The 15294-nt window shown below is 44.8% G+C and overlaps 1 protein-coding gene across 6 annotated transcripts in view; it reads right to left on the bottom strand.

The window, feature by feature from the left end:
* Positions 1-10592: 10592 nt before the first annotated feature.
* KIDINS220 (kinase D interacting substrate 220) overlaps positions 10593-15294 on the bottom strand; it is a 103296-nt gene continuing 98594 nt past the window's right edge. For 4 of the 6 annotated variants that reach the window (XR_006703881.1, XR_006703878.1, XR_006703882.1 and 1 more), the window contains 2 exons: positions 13705-14426; positions 10593-13087 (listed from right to left, as the gene is read on the bottom strand). The gene's annotated coding sequence lies outside the window, so the exon portion shown is untranslated. The remainder of the gene's footprint in view (positions 13088-13704; positions 14427-15294) is intronic. The other 2 variants (XR_006703880.1, XR_006703879.1) reach the window with 2 other exon arrangements.

The following is a 15294-nucleotide window of genomic DNA, read 5'->3' as shown; positions in this document are numbered from 1 at the left end:
CAAACTTAGTAGCTTAAGACAACAAATGTGTAGGACCTTGCACAGTTTCTGAGGGTGAGGAATCAGGAATGGCTTACTTGGGTGGCTCTGACTCAACGTTTCTCACCTCAAGGCTTGCCCAGGTTGGGGAATCAGCTTCGGACTCGCTCACATGGTTGCTGCTGGCCTCTGTTCCTCACCAGCTGTTGGCCGAAGGTCTTAAGTTCCTTGACACATGGGCTTCTCCAGAGGGGTGCTCACAGCATGTCAGCCAGCTTCCCCCAGAGTGAGACAGAGAGAGAGTGTCCGGGGCAAAAGCTCAGAAGTGACATAGCACCACGGTGGGTCGTTCAGACCAACCCTGGTACAATGGGAGGGACCACAAGGGCCTGGGGTGTGGGGTGTGGGCAGCAGGAGTGGGCGATTACTGAGGCCATCTTGGAAGTTGGCGACACAATCTCTTTTCATTAGACACTTTGGGCTTTGGGCTGGGGCGGGATCCGAGCCAGCCTGGGTGTCCCAAGTCCTGTGCTGCCGGTGCAAATGAAGAGACTTCAAAACCTGAGCAGAAGCTATAATCCTCCGTAGGTCCTACAAGTGGGAAATGGCTAACTCCTTACCGCAGGCACCATTTTAGAAGCTCTTTGGAAACATTTGGTGGAAATGGCAGGGATAATTTTGGCTGTGTGACTCCTCCAGGCATATCTTGCTTTGTCACTAAAACTCTCAATTTAGGAATTATGCTGGCATTTTCTCCAGCTGCTGAGATGTCTAGATGTCAATGGTTTATATGTGTCTTTCTTAGTTATAGCCAATATATTTCAAACTTATTAACCAGACCGCAATTAACTTGGCTTCTTAACCAAAGGAAAAAAAAAAAAAAAAGCATATTAAGTAACCACACATCATAGAACATCATCCCTCGTTAGATCGTTTCCCTTTTCCCAACTATTACTCCCAGCTGATTGAACACCCAGTCCAAAATAGAACCTTGGGCCGACGAGGTAAATAATATCTCCACTTCCACAATGGCAGAGAGAATTTTGGCATATCTGAAAGATTAGGTAAATAGATCTAAAACCATACTGCTAAATCGTTTTGGACTTGAAATGATTATTCTAACAACACACGGAATGGCGAGGTGTCATCGCCGAGGATAAAATTGAGAAGCGCTTCCCGCACCCGGCTATACTACGGACGCAGCTTGTCTAGGAGGAAATATTTTAATTACCGGAAACACACACAATGGATAGCGTTCTCCAGTCCCATCATAGAAAGTGACACCCTTCAAGTAGTTAAGCAGAGAAAGAGATCAAAGTTCTGGATGTGTTGAAAGCGGCTCTTGGGCCATTTCCACCCATTTATACATAGGAAGCTGGTAGTTCTGATGTGGCATCTACACAGATAAAGATAGGCGACTTGAATCCTAAATGTTATGTTGATATGCAATCTGAAAATAGTATATATATTGAAGATTTTTTATACACTTCCACATTTTCAGTGTAAGGCCTTTACATTCTTAGTTATAGGCAAGGGCCCAAGTTTTCTGAGATTCCATAGCCAAATCATCAGTGAAATAGAAGGAAGGAAAAAAAAAAAAAAAAAAACACACAAACCTCTTGCTGGAAGCCATATGCAAGGGAAAGATGGTGACAGTGTCTGAAAAGAAAGCCATTTCTATTTTTTACATCTTTTTTTCACTATAGAGGGTGTAAATTTTAACTGACATGTTCCAACCAAGTGAAAATCATTCCGGGGGGACAAATGGACGCGATCCCACACGGAAAGTACGCTGAAGGCTTCAATGTTGAAGGAGAATATCTACTTGACTTCAAATAGTTTTCACCCAAGACAGGTTCCGGCCCCACACTACCCTCACGGGAGCCTCGAGCAACACAGAGCTGAGGTCGAGGCCGCGGAAGAGCGGCAGGAGGCGGGGTTCACCCGGTGCCTCCACTCCCTGGGAGGTACGGGCGGGTCCCTGCGCTAAGTGGCCATCAGCGTCACCAGAAGCAAAGCAACGGGTCCGTTCAGCTCCAGCACGCGATCTAGAATCCTCCCACCCTGGAGGAAGATCGGTTCCCTAAAATCAGGCTACGATGCACCCAGCAGAGGTGTTCTTCCGTCCGTCTTCTGCCATGATGGTGTCGTAGGACAGTATTTGTCTTCCTGGTCCCCATAGTGATCTGTGTGGCACTTTGCGTGTTCTGCGAATGGCTGCAAAAATATTCTGGTCCCACGTGCTCTTCTAGAATCTTGCCACTCCAGCGACAAGGGGTGGGGTCCGTCTTCTGCCCTTGAACCTGGGCTGGAGTTTGTGAACGCAAAAGAAGAGAAGCTCTGTGAATAGCAAGGCTCATTCATGGCTCGTTCACAGAAGGTCATACAACTCCGGCCTGGTTCTCTCTCTCTGTCTCTGTCTCTGTCTCTCTCTCTCTCTCTCCCGTCCTCTCTCAGTCTCAGGACATTCACCCTTGGAACGTACCTGCCATTTTGTGAAGAAGCCCAAGCAGTGGAGAGAGACCAGGTATAGGTATTGCCATCCTGGTAGTGACTGCCATCCCAGCTGACGCGACATCTGTCACCCACCAGACATGAGTGAGAAACCCTGTGAGATGCCTCCAGACCCCGCCACCATCTGACCACAACTGCATGCAAGACCCTGAGTAAGGACACCTGACTGAGCCAACTGTAAGAAGAATGTCATATATATATATATATATATATATACATATATATATATGATATAACATATAAATACTGTTTGTGGCATTCAGTTTGGGATGATTTCCTACTTAGCAATTGATAACCTGCACATGGCTGACAAGGTAAGACATCACGCTGTTTAAGAATTATAAGCTGCAGGGGCACCTGGGTGGTTCAGTCAGGCATCCGACTCTTGATTTCAGCTCAGGTCATGATCTCGCGGTTCGTGGGTTCAAGCCCCACGTCGGGCTGTTTTAAAGAAAATAAGCTTCAAATAATCTCCTTCAAGGACTTTGAAAAATCATATATCTGCCCACATTTTTTTAAGTTAGCATCTAAAATTTTTGTTATGTGTTCAAATGGCTGTAAAATAAAATTTCACACAAAATTATTTCATTATTCTCTTAAGTACATCCATCCACTGGAATACCAACACGGTTTGACAGCCATGATCACACGTGTTTAAATACAAGACGAGATCTTCTTCAGGAGTCAAAATTCTCGCATTGTTTCTTTTTCTCCTTGGACTAGTGTCTCTATTCCACTTCCCCCCAAAGTTTTATCCTAATATACGTTTGCATTTGAAAGTCATTTCTCACCCTATTATGCTTTCCTGCAAAAAGAATGTGTGTATGCACTTACATGTTGCAATTCTAAGGGTTTTTGTTTCCAGTTATTACAAAAACATTCCTCAATGCTTAAAAAATCTTTATAAACATTAAGATAATATTTTACAGAAAATATATCTCTAAACACGATGGATAAAACCAGTTTTCAGTTATTTTAAGTCTCCACAGATGAATATTACTATTGTATAGAACGAGCCAGAGTTCAACATGAATTTTAATCCCTGTTTGTATTTGTATAGATTTAAGTGCCAAGAAACCTCACTCACATAAATAAGTAGATAGAATTGGAAGCGGTTTTGATAGAGCAATGTCACTGATTCTTTCAACCTCTTCCAAGTTCAATGCTAGAAATTGCATAGCAATTCACTCTCAAACTTTATTTTTAGTATTCTATACCATGACAACCCGGTTACATCTAGCTTCCATTTTATTGGTAGCAAAGAATTGGAAATCACTTGGCTTGAACATTTCCCAGGAAAATATCCTGGAGATTGAAAGGAGGAGGGGAGGGCTTTCAATGGTGATGGGAAGACGGTCAGCCAGCCTTCTGCTTTGCATCCACTTTCAACCTCCACCTCTAGGGGGCGACCCTGGGCTTTGAGGACTTGGGAGCGCCTTTTACCCTCCCCTTCCCTGTCCCCCCCCCCCACCGCCCCCCCCCCCCACACACACACCAGCTCTCTTCTCTGGGATACAGCTTGTCTCTCTGCTTTCGAGACTTCAGTATGTGTTGAATTCACTCACTGCGTCACCCCCCCTTCCTGGGCTCCTGTCCTTGCAGGCTGACATGTCAGGATACAGAGGAGGAAAGAGCTGCCTGTGATCATTCTGTTCCTATCTGGTATCGAAGGACTAGATTCACCCAAACAAATGTCTTATGCTCTAAAGACGAGCCTTGGGTGGAAATCATTTCCACGGGAACAGCATAATTTTTTGAATAGGCTCAGTGACAGACTTGCTTCATTGAAATTTCCATAAGTCATTTGCAGGAAAGGCCTCAATTAAGCAAGGCTCTTTATGGGATGTTCTATAGAGTACTGTCCTGCACCCTCCTCGAGGGAAAAAGAGTTTGGGGCAGGATATAGTTGGAAGACATTGCACACCATTCCCTCTTCCGGAAGTTTCCAAATATACGTTGCAAGTTTTAATAAATTATGGAACAAAGGAACCTATTTGATCGGATTTTCAAAACGCATCGGACCACAAATCCAGTTTTTTGTGTGATACTCGCTAATACCCTCACATAACCAGCCTTCCACAAACATTCAGGGAAAGGCTAAAGTCAGAGAAATTTGGTGACAGACTTTGGTAAGAAACTGTCCAGCTGGGTCCTGCGTGTAGTGAAGTCAACAGATCGTGTTCAACTCTCCGCTTTGTGAAGCATCCCGCCGACCCTCAGTGTGTGTGTGTGTGTGTGTGTGTGTCGGGATGGATGGACTGTTGACCTCGGGTTTGAACCATCCCACGGATGGCAGAGAGACAAAGCAACGTGCTCTTTCTTTGCGATTTGACATGTGTACTTCGGGGGGATATCGGGAATGTTGTAATTTTCCAGTGCAAACTTTGACATTTTGTTTCTGGGTCATGGAGAAAACACCATCTCTCATCACCAATTACTGTTTTCCTCAAATCCGTGCTATTTTTGTCCCGTTTCCTTTGAAAGACCAGAACAAATGCTAAGCCCTTGCTTTCTCCTGTCATTCAAATGCATGGCACAGATTTTTTTAAAAGTCTTACCTTGTGTTCAAGTTGTCCTTCAGAACACGTGAGTTGCTCTCAGAAGTTAACTCCTCTCCTAGCACGTGTCCCCCGGGCTAGAATCACAGCCCTTACCTCTATCGTGACCATGTCACGGACTGTTCACTTGGGTGGTCATTGACATCATCTATACCTGGTTTAATTTTCAGGGTCACACTCTCGCTTTCGATGTCATTTATGCCCAATCAGATCTCTTTTTATGTATTTACATTTTACATGAAAAACTGACTTCACATGTTCGTTGGTTTTCTTCACTCCAACTAATAGCCCCTTCTTTTTAGGCCAATGCATTGTAATGAATTCCTCTATGTGTTAAGCCCACTAGAACAAGATTAGTTTAGACAATGTTGAGATTAATGCTGCTGCAAGTCAAAACAAGGCCCGACGTGCTGGAATACACGCCGAGTCTGATTTTTTAATCTACAAAGTAACGGTGTTAGACTTAAATCTTTTCAGGTCTCTTTGGAGAGCTTTATGCTTCTGTGTGTGGCTAAGCTCAGCACCCATCTGTTCCCACAGGTAAGATAGCATTCTTAATCATCTATCATTCATTAAATTTATCAAAAATTTTTGAGATTCATTTTTCCATTTATTGCAGCTCCTTCAGTAATAAACTCTGTTAACTTGCTAAACGCCAAGTTGCGAGTTTGACGCTTGTCCCGGCGCCTGGCCTGTGGTCGTGGCCGCATGCATGATGGCACAAATGAACATGCCCTGGGGTTGTGAAAAGTGTCTAAGCTTCAAGGGAAACCCCAGACTTGCACTTCAGTAGAAGATATTGTGTCGAGAAGGTAGGGCATTTCGGCACGTGGGGAAGAAAAGAGGAGGCACCTGAACATGGGACGAAGAGAGAGAGGGGACAAACCCACAAAAACAAGGACCGTCTGTGAATTTAGTTTCGTGAAGATCTTTGCGATACTCAGGAAAACCCAGGAAAGTGGCCAGCTCTTAGCTTAGAGACTGATTTGCACAGGAGTAGCGCGGGGCTGCATTTTGAAGGGCCTTGAGCGTTCATGGAAGCTCACCGGAACTGGATATTTGGCATGGCGGGAGAGGCATCGCCACTGTTGAGCAGGAGACGATGAACTCTGTGTCTTCGGAGGCTCCACTGGTACTTGTGTGCGGACTGTAATGACGAAGGGAAGGTGTGGGAAGCAGGGGATGGTGGGGGCTAGAGTCAAGGTGAAGCGACCCTAAAGGGACAGTCTGGAGAGCCACTACAGAGAACAGCTAAGAGCTTGGTGACAGATGGGGTGAGGGAATGGGAGAGACAGGAGGCAAAGATAACTCAATTTCTGAGCCCGAGTAAGGGGATAATTATGGCACCAATGTCAAGGAGGAAAACACGGCAGGGAGAGTTGGTCTGGGGGACAGTTCCGAGTTCTGTGTTAGCCCGCCCGCACGGGAGGGGACCGCCCACATGTGAGTGCACTGTTCCTCTGATGCTGGGGGACGTGGAGGTCTGGCATTGCGGGGCTTGTGGGGCACACACACGTTCTCCCAGTCACACCTATCACAAGGACAACGACTTGGCTCACAGCTATTTTCCCCTTGCGTTATTCCAAGAGGAAAGGTCGCAGTGTTGGTCTGTTTCCAAGCGGCAGGTTCTTGTGCTGTCACTCACTGTCATTTGCTCTCAGCTCCTGATACCTCGTTAAGATTTCCTGATCGTCACTAGTCTAGACATAGACTTACCCTGGGGAGGTTTAGAGATTTAATAAACCTAGAAGAGTCTTTTCTGCTTGCAGTAATTTCTGATTACAAAAATACATGTTTTTTTTAATAACTCAAACACAGAAATTTGCACATAAAAAGCCCAGACTCTTGCATGTGTATAGCAGGAGATGTGTAAAACGCATTTGCACAAACACTGCAATAAAAACTGGAAACACTCCAATATCCAATAAGATAATTAGGTAAGTTATAAGTATTTATGTAATAGAATACTGTTCTTTAACAACAGTTAGTGAATTATAACTATGGACAACAGTAGGGATAAACCCCACAGTGTTCAATGAAGAAAGCAAGTCAAGGGTAAATACCAATGATGATTTTATTAATAGGAGATCAAAATAGTCATACATAAGCAAGTCACATACATAAATACTATGCGTGATTTTATGTCTTTAAAAAAATTTTTTTAACATTTATTTATTTTGGAGAGACAGAGCACAAGTAGGGGAGGGGCAGAGAGAGAGGGAGACGCAGAAGCCAAAGCAGGCTCTGGGCTGTCAGCACAGAGCCCGACGCGGGGCTCGAACCCACAGACTGAGAGAGAGATCGAGACCTGAGCTGAAGTCGGACACTTAACCGACTGAGCCACCCAGGCGCCCCTGCATGATTTTAGTTCTATGAGATCAAAAGCAGGTAATATTGTCCCACGAGACATATGTACGTGGTAAAGCAAGGAGAGAATACTTTAAGCAAAGGAATAGTACTTTTGGGTTACTTCCAGAAGAGACAAAAAACTTCAAAGACATTGGCAGTTTCTATTTCTTAGAAATTGTGGTCACATTGATATTTGCTTTATTTATAATGAGAAATATATATGTGTGATCTTTGACCCAGGTTCCTGACAGAGATTGTAAGTCCCCCGGAATTTCCCGGGGGAGAGGAGCATCTTGTGCTAATGAGGTGACTTTCCGTAGGCTCCCGGACGGCTTGCGAATGGGGCTGGTCACCAGAAAGACCAAGCCATGATTAGAAGCAGGGAACTTTCAGCCCCATCCCCCAGCCTCCTGGGAGGCACGAGGGGTTGGAGATCTACTTCTGGAAGATACATTGGCTGCTTTGAAGCCGGAATAGTGCCTACAGGTCCCGGAGGAAAGATCACCTTGTTTCCAGCAATGAGGGGCCAGCTGCAGGAGGGATCCTGATGGGTGAGCGGGTCCAGACTGAGCCATTTTCCTGACCTAATGGTAAAGCCAAGTCTGGCTGCAGCCCACACCCCTGGGACCACACTTCTTCCCTCCGGGGGTGGCAGGTAAACCCATCAGCCCGGACAGAAAGGCTGACCTTCCGTTGCAGGTGCAGAGGCGTGGTACTCGGCTCCCCTAGCAGCAGAGATAGCACCAGCATTTCCAGCACACAGGAAGTCGGTAGGACCTGAGTAGCAGGAAGCTGGGAGCTTCTACTCGTGGTGAACACTGGTTAGCACTTAAGGGGGCTAACGACAAAAAGTGGGCGCCGTTAGCCAGAAGACGATCCAGCGGAAGATTTCACGAACGGAACGCGTCCCCTCAAGACCCATAGGATGGGATTTGTGCCCTCGTAAAAGTCACGAGAGGTCGTTTCCTCCCGACTCTCTACTATAAGAGGATACAAAGCGCAGTCAGCATCTGCAGGCCGGAAGAGGGCTCTACCAGAACCTGACCGGGCTGGCACCGTGATCTTGGACTTCAGCCTCAGAACTGACATACAAATTTCTGTTGTTTGTAAGCCACCCAGTCTTTGGAGCTTGGGGATAGCAGCTGAGCTAAGACAGAGACAAACGAAGCTGAAAGTGAATGCAAGCAAGCCATTCTGCGCAGAACAGAAATGCTCGTAATGATACGACCGCTGCATAATTTCCCCATCGGTAAACACAAGGGGGCTGGACTAAACGGCCACAGCGTTTGCACCCTGTGTGCTGAACGTCTGCAACTTGCCTGCACGCACATCCCTGGACAGGCGGAGGGATGGCCGGGGTACATGCATTGGCTTTGGTGTCAGACCAGAGCTCCAATTTCTGCCCTCACATGTCACAAGACGCCGCGCAAGGTTTTTAACTTCTCTCAGCTTTAGTTCCCCTGTTTGTAACATAGGGAAAATATCCGTCCCTCGATATTGCAAAGATCAGAGAACTAATGTTTGCAAGTGACCAACACATAATAAGCTCTGGGGAGGTGACACCAGTTAACAAAGGGAAGAAGTCCTCTTTCCTCCACCATTTATATTTTTGGTAGATGAAGCAACTAAGGCGGACAAGTAAATGGCCATCTGGTAACTAAGTAGCAGAGGCAGGCCCGTAATTCAAGTCTTGCGACTCAGTTCTGTTTCTTCACCTGTGATGGATTGTCCAACCAACCCACCGATTCAGCAATGGGCACGATCAAACCAGCTATCCTGCAAGGCAGAATTTTAATACAAGCACACGTGTGTGCTCGGATGCATGTGGCTGCTCTCACACACACGCAGAACAAGTTTAAATAGTGCACACTGGTTGTTCATGCTAAACGGACAGCGTTCAGCTCAGGAGATCCTGTCAGTGAGGGCGGTGTGGCCAGATGGGGGATGCGTGCTGAGTCACGCGAGGGTCGCAAGGTCCGGGGTGGCCTGCAGATCTGGAGCACGTGACTGCCTAGCACCCAGGCTGCCGTGGTTCCGGGAACAGTAGGGAGGAAGGACACAGAGCTTCTGTGGAAAACCTGGGGTTCGTTCAGCTGAGCGTGAAGACTCAGACATGTTTACTCCTCTCCACTACCGTTTTCTACGACGAGGGAGTATGGACGACGGAAACATCACAGACCCATGCGGGGCACAGTGATGGGCACTGGGGGAAGAGAAGCAGGCAGTGTGGTGTGTGACGGGAAAATCACCAGATGTGTCAGAAAAGCAGGGTTGGTGTTTTCTGTTTCCTTGCTGGGTGACCCTGGGGGTGGGTCTCAAACCCCCAAATCTTCAGTTTTCTCAAAAACAAAGATAGGGGCGCCTGGGTGGCTCAGTCGGTTAAGCGGCCGACTTCGGCTCAGGTCACGATCTCGCGGTCCGTTGAGTTCGAGCCCCGCGTTGGGCTCTGTGCTGACGGCTCAGAGCCTGGAGCCTGCTTCCGATTCTGTGTCTCCCTCTCTCTGACCCTCCCCCATTCATGCTCTGTCTCTCTCTGTCTCAAAAATAAATAAACGTTAAAAAAATAATTAAAAAAAAACAAAGATAATAATAATAATAATGCCAGTGTTTTAAGGAAGGAACTGTTATAAAAATATAATGCACATAAGTTTATGTAAAAGTGATAACTTCCTGCATTTCAGTCTCCATGTTTGTAAACTAGGGATAACAATAGTATCTAGTCCATCAGCAGGTTAGCACTTAAGGAGTTGGCCCACGGGAAGTACTTTTAACAGTATCTGGCTCAAGGAAGCGCTCAAATTATTACCCACAACTAGATTGTCACCTGACCACCACCTCAAACCACTGCCCGCCCAACATTACTGGCGTGTCTATTGGTTTCTTGCCTCGTCTCATGACTCATTGATATCATGAAGCACAAAGAGCCCAGCATTGCCTATTTTCCTTTCTTCTCTTCTTAGGAGGCACCTGGGTGGCTCAGCAGGTTAAGCATCCGACTTCAGTGGAGGTCATGATCTTATGGTTTATGAATCTGAGCCCTGGGTCAGCCCTGGGATTCTCTCTCTCCATCTCTCCACCCCTCCCCGCGTGTACCCTCTTTCCCAAAAATAATTAAAAAAAAAAAAAGGAGGCAGTGACCAGAATCATTAAAAAACTCTACTGCAGTAATAATGATTTTTAACTAGATATACATTACTTATCTATTAACATTTATTAAGCATTAATTCTGTTCAATAATAGGATATAAAGAAAAATACATGTTGCAGTATTTAGGATAAAATCTAATACAGAATACTGACAGTAGACATACAGAAGAGCAAGTATAAGAAAGCCAAATAACAATAAGCCTGCAAAGAAAATGAGTCATTTTCAACGTTATGTGCAAACTTGAATGTAGTGGTCTAATCCATCAATAATACTGGGATAAAAGATGGTTTTAAAGTCAATAAATTTTTAACCAAAACTCCGACATTGTTCCAGAATCATTAGTAGGAACAAAGGTGTTTGATGTTAAAATTTTTTTTCTCTATAAATGTAATTTACAGGACTATAGACTATCTTTAGATCTCTATCTTTCTAAAACAAAACAGAGAGACCCCAAACCCTATTTTAAAAACAAATAGACAATGATGATGGTGCAGCAAATAAAGCTAAAATTAAGATCTCTCTTGAAAAATGTAAGAATTGACCCATCCCGAACCAGCTAAAGAACAATAAAATAAATGTAGCATGAAGAATGGGCATTCTAGAACCACCCTGCCGGGGCTTGGAACCTGACCCCATCACTTCACTGCTATGTGACCTTCGTCTCTCTGTCACTCAGTTTCTCATTTGCAAATCGAGGATAATAGTAATTACTTTATGAAGTCGTTGTGAGGATGAAATCACTTTATACGTATAAGCCTCTTAGAATATTGTCAGGCGCATAATGTGTGATCAATAACTGTAAGTTATTTTATTATAATAAATGCATAACAATACTTTAAGTATCCAAAATGAATACAGGATGAGCAATGACTGATAACACAAATATTCAACATAAAATGGTGACTTTCGGACGTCGGTGACATACAAATCATCACCAGCTCATCGCTATTGCTTAAAGTGCAATTCAACATGACCGTGCCATATATTAAAATAATATCATGTTTTATCAACCAAACAAGACCTCATGAACTGGAGGAGGTGTCGTTACCTTAGGAAATGTTAAGGAGCGATGCTGCCATTGATGCTGTTGGTTGTGAAGATGTTTCAGAAAGGTCACACCGTGAAAAAAAGTGCATCTTAGAATCGATGAAATACTGATGGGAAAAAACTGGAAAGTGGTCAAGAGAGTTAGACTACAGAAGAGTTTAAGAACAAAATTATGGGCCTAAAGTCTAATTTTCCACTGACTTCTAAGGGTGGGAGCTCTATTTCCCCAATTAGGAGTGGTTGCTAACAAGGGTCTAGCTTCTTGCAACTACCAGGCCCCACCCCAGGGGGGCGGGAACCTTCCAGCACCACATCCTTCCACATCTCAAGTACAAGGAAAAGCAGCCAGGGGTGCTGTTGGCTCTGTGCCAGGAGGAAGAAAGTTCAAAGAATCCATAGCAACAGAAAGTTGGGCAGATTCTGGATGACCTGAGAGTCTTTGGATAGAAAAGAATTCTAGGGAAGGTGAAACATTATTCTTTTCCCATTTGTAACCTTGCTTAATTCTCCCTGCAATTTGCTCCACGTTAGAAATCTGTTAAATTTATTGGATGCACAGAAAGAACTCGCTAACTGAAAACCAACCTCCCCTAAAATCCTTCTAGGTGAGGTGTTATAATTTTAACAGACTTCTCTACCAGAAGGAAAACCACATACAAAGGAAAATTTAAAAGAGATGTCAACAAAAAGAACTAACTGCTGTTAACGTTGAAAACAAGATGAGTCACAGTATTTAATCTGCCGCAGATAATCCACATCAAGTACCGAAGCAGAAAAGACTCCCACGTGCTCGCCAAAATGTTGGCTCTTTGTGCAGAGCGGAAACAGTTCACCTAACTCCCAGCCTCCCTTGTGGCTGAGTGCTACCACATGGCTTAGGAAGGCCAATGGAAGTGCATCCACATCACCTCCTGGCCTGGATGGAGCTCACTGCTGGTGTGCGGTCCTCCCCCCTCTCTGCTCTCGTGTGTCCAAGGAACGTGGGAGATGGACAGAGGACTCTGAAGCCTTGGAACCTGGTGACGCCACAGATGAAGGGGCGTGAGTCTCCGAGCCTCTATGCCAACTTAGATGACAGTGAACTGTCACAGGAGTAAGAAGAAATAAACCTCAACAGTATTGAGTCAATGAGATTTGGGGGTTGTTACAGCGGTCAGCCTACTTTCCTGAAGAAATCTTCAAACACATGATGGCCGGCTCGTGTATAAAGTATTCAGGATAGAATCCCAGAATAACATGCTCATTGTTGGTCACACTTAGGCCCACCCGAGACAGAGACACGGACGGCAGAGAGCGATGACGGGTGGCCAGGGAACACAGTAAAGAATCCTCCCGAAAGAAAGGCTGGAAGACCAAGCTGTAGTGGGTAAGCCTACATACCAGACTCTCTGAGATGGCTCTCAGAGGAAGGTCCTCATTATAATGATGTGGTCCCACGGGGCTCAGAGAAAACATGTGCGTGCTAAGTTACACCTGAAAATATTTCCAACGTCCTAAAGTAAAATGTAGAATGAAGCATTTTAATCTGACTCCACAATGATGTTAATTTATACGATGGGCATCTCCACCAAGGGCTAAACAAAGGGCTTGAGAGGATTAAAAATACATCCACATGGAACCTGCAGCCTAGCACCGTAAAGGGGTGGCGCTTATCAAGATGGGCTGTGGAGATCCTTCCCTGGGAGTCTTTAACAGAGCCTGGTGAAAATGTCCTGGCAGACTCCCAGAGTCACAAACAGAAAAGCTTAGGGGCCAGACGGGTAGCGGGCGGCATAAAGGGAGGGGAGAGTGGGTGGGGGCTGCAAGGACCACAGCACAAGCCACGGCATAAAAGCATTCCAATTCAGTTTTTCAATTATTTTTTTCTGTTTATTTATTTGGGGGGGGGGGTGCGGAGAGAGGGAGACAGAGGATCCGAAGCAGGCTCTGTGCTGACAGCACAGAGCCCGACGCGGGGCTCAAACTCACGAACCGTAAGATCATGACCTGAGCCGAAAGTCGGACACTTAACCAACTAAGCCACCCAGGCGCCCCCCAATTCAGTATTTTTAAGACACAGTGTAGGATGTGTGGGCACTCTCCCAGTTTACGGTAGACTTTATTCACTCACTTCACAAGTGCTGACTGAATGTCCGCTGGCTGTCTGAAATCCAAGGTTTGGTCTAAAAGGTAATGAGGGTCTTTCCCGATCTGCTGCTCTAAGGAATGCTTTATGGTAAAATAGGATGAATATAGAACAACGTAAACACAACAGCAACAACAACAAAAACGACTTAAGACAAAAAAAAAAAAAAAGAGTGAAAAGAACTCAGGTAAAAAGTAGAGGAAGAAAAACACAAAGAACTCAAAAAGAAAATAATTTTTTAAAAAACACAAAGAGTTTAATATGCATTAACCGTAACAATATGCTGCGTGTGAATTCTCAGAAACATAGCTAAAAAGGTACTAGTGTCAGGAGCTCTAATTTTGAAAATAACAATCTAACTTTTACTAGCTACTTGACCAAGAAGATGCTACCAGACATGAAATGTTAGGTTATGTTGAATCCATTCACATGCTTTTTGCTACACGTTTGGCTTTTATCTAAAATTGCATAAATGGAACACTTCGTTGAAACGAATTCAAATTTTACAACTGCTAGCCACAAAGAAAACTGGTGGAGGTGAGCCAGTCTCTCTTCTCCAGCGAGCGGGTAGCAGGATTACTGAGTGGTAATCGGTAGCGTCTTCGTTACCCCTTATGTTTGGCGAGGAGCCGACTGTGAGAAGCTACCCGAATTGCCACGAGATAGGGTCTACGGGCAGGACACTTAAGATCTAGAGCCCCTGTTGCCTTGAAAGAAAACAAGGTAAATCAGTACAAATTCCATGTTAGGATTAGAATATGATAGCGGGAAATCGAGGCGATCTTACTTACTTCAAACAGGTTCTTGATTTGAATATGGAGCATACAGTGCCATATTCTTTTGTAAAAGTAAATTTTCATTTATTCCAGTTTCAATTATTCAGTTGAAGTATTATTTCATGTTTTGTTAAATCTCGGCAAAACTGAGAAAGGACTCCTGGTGTCTATCGCTAGCGTAAAGGGCACTACAAAAACTAGATTTAGCCTCCGAAAATGCAGGACCTAAGTGTGTTCTTGGTAAACAAATGACCGCTGATCATACTCCACAGGCACATTAAGAACAGTTTGTGTGCTTTAAAGCAATCGCGCTGCCTTTAGCGTACACTATTATGTAATTCATGTTTTTTCCAACTTTTGTCTTCACTCCAGTGAGATCAAATCATTGACATTTTTACTGACTTCTGATACAAGTCTGGAAATAATCTCCTCCTTCTCCATGCACCCTTTTATTCTTATAAATTCTTTGTTTTCTTAACGCCTCGCTGTAACTGGAAATTCAGGATGGAGCTAATCATATAAGCCACCCAAGTTCCATTCGGGAAGTCCTCTCCACCCAAGTGAGACTAGGGCCGTGTTAATGAGCTCTTTCAGCCACCACGTGAACCTGGGCACAGCACACTCGTGATGGTGTAAACCAAGGCTGTGCTTTACTAGGAGTTTTACTTTAAAAAGCTTTGGCCTCGTAGGGGACAGCGGATGCTTTCCAGCGATGGCTTTAAATGTGTCTTACTTAACTCAGTTTCTTAAAGCAGGAAGAATATAAATTCTCTAACTGGTGAGAATTGTTTGCAACCGC

Source organism: Leopardus geoffroyi, chromosome A3, assembly GCF_018350155.1.
Source record: "Leopardus geoffroyi isolate Oge1 chromosome A3, O.geoffroyi_Oge1_pat1.0, whole genome shotgun sequence".
NCBI lineage: Eukaryota > Metazoa > Chordata > Mammalia > Carnivora > Felidae > Leopardus > Leopardus geoffroyi.
Note: the sequence above shows the minus strand (reverse complement) of the source record. Positions and strands in the feature narration are given on the sequence as shown.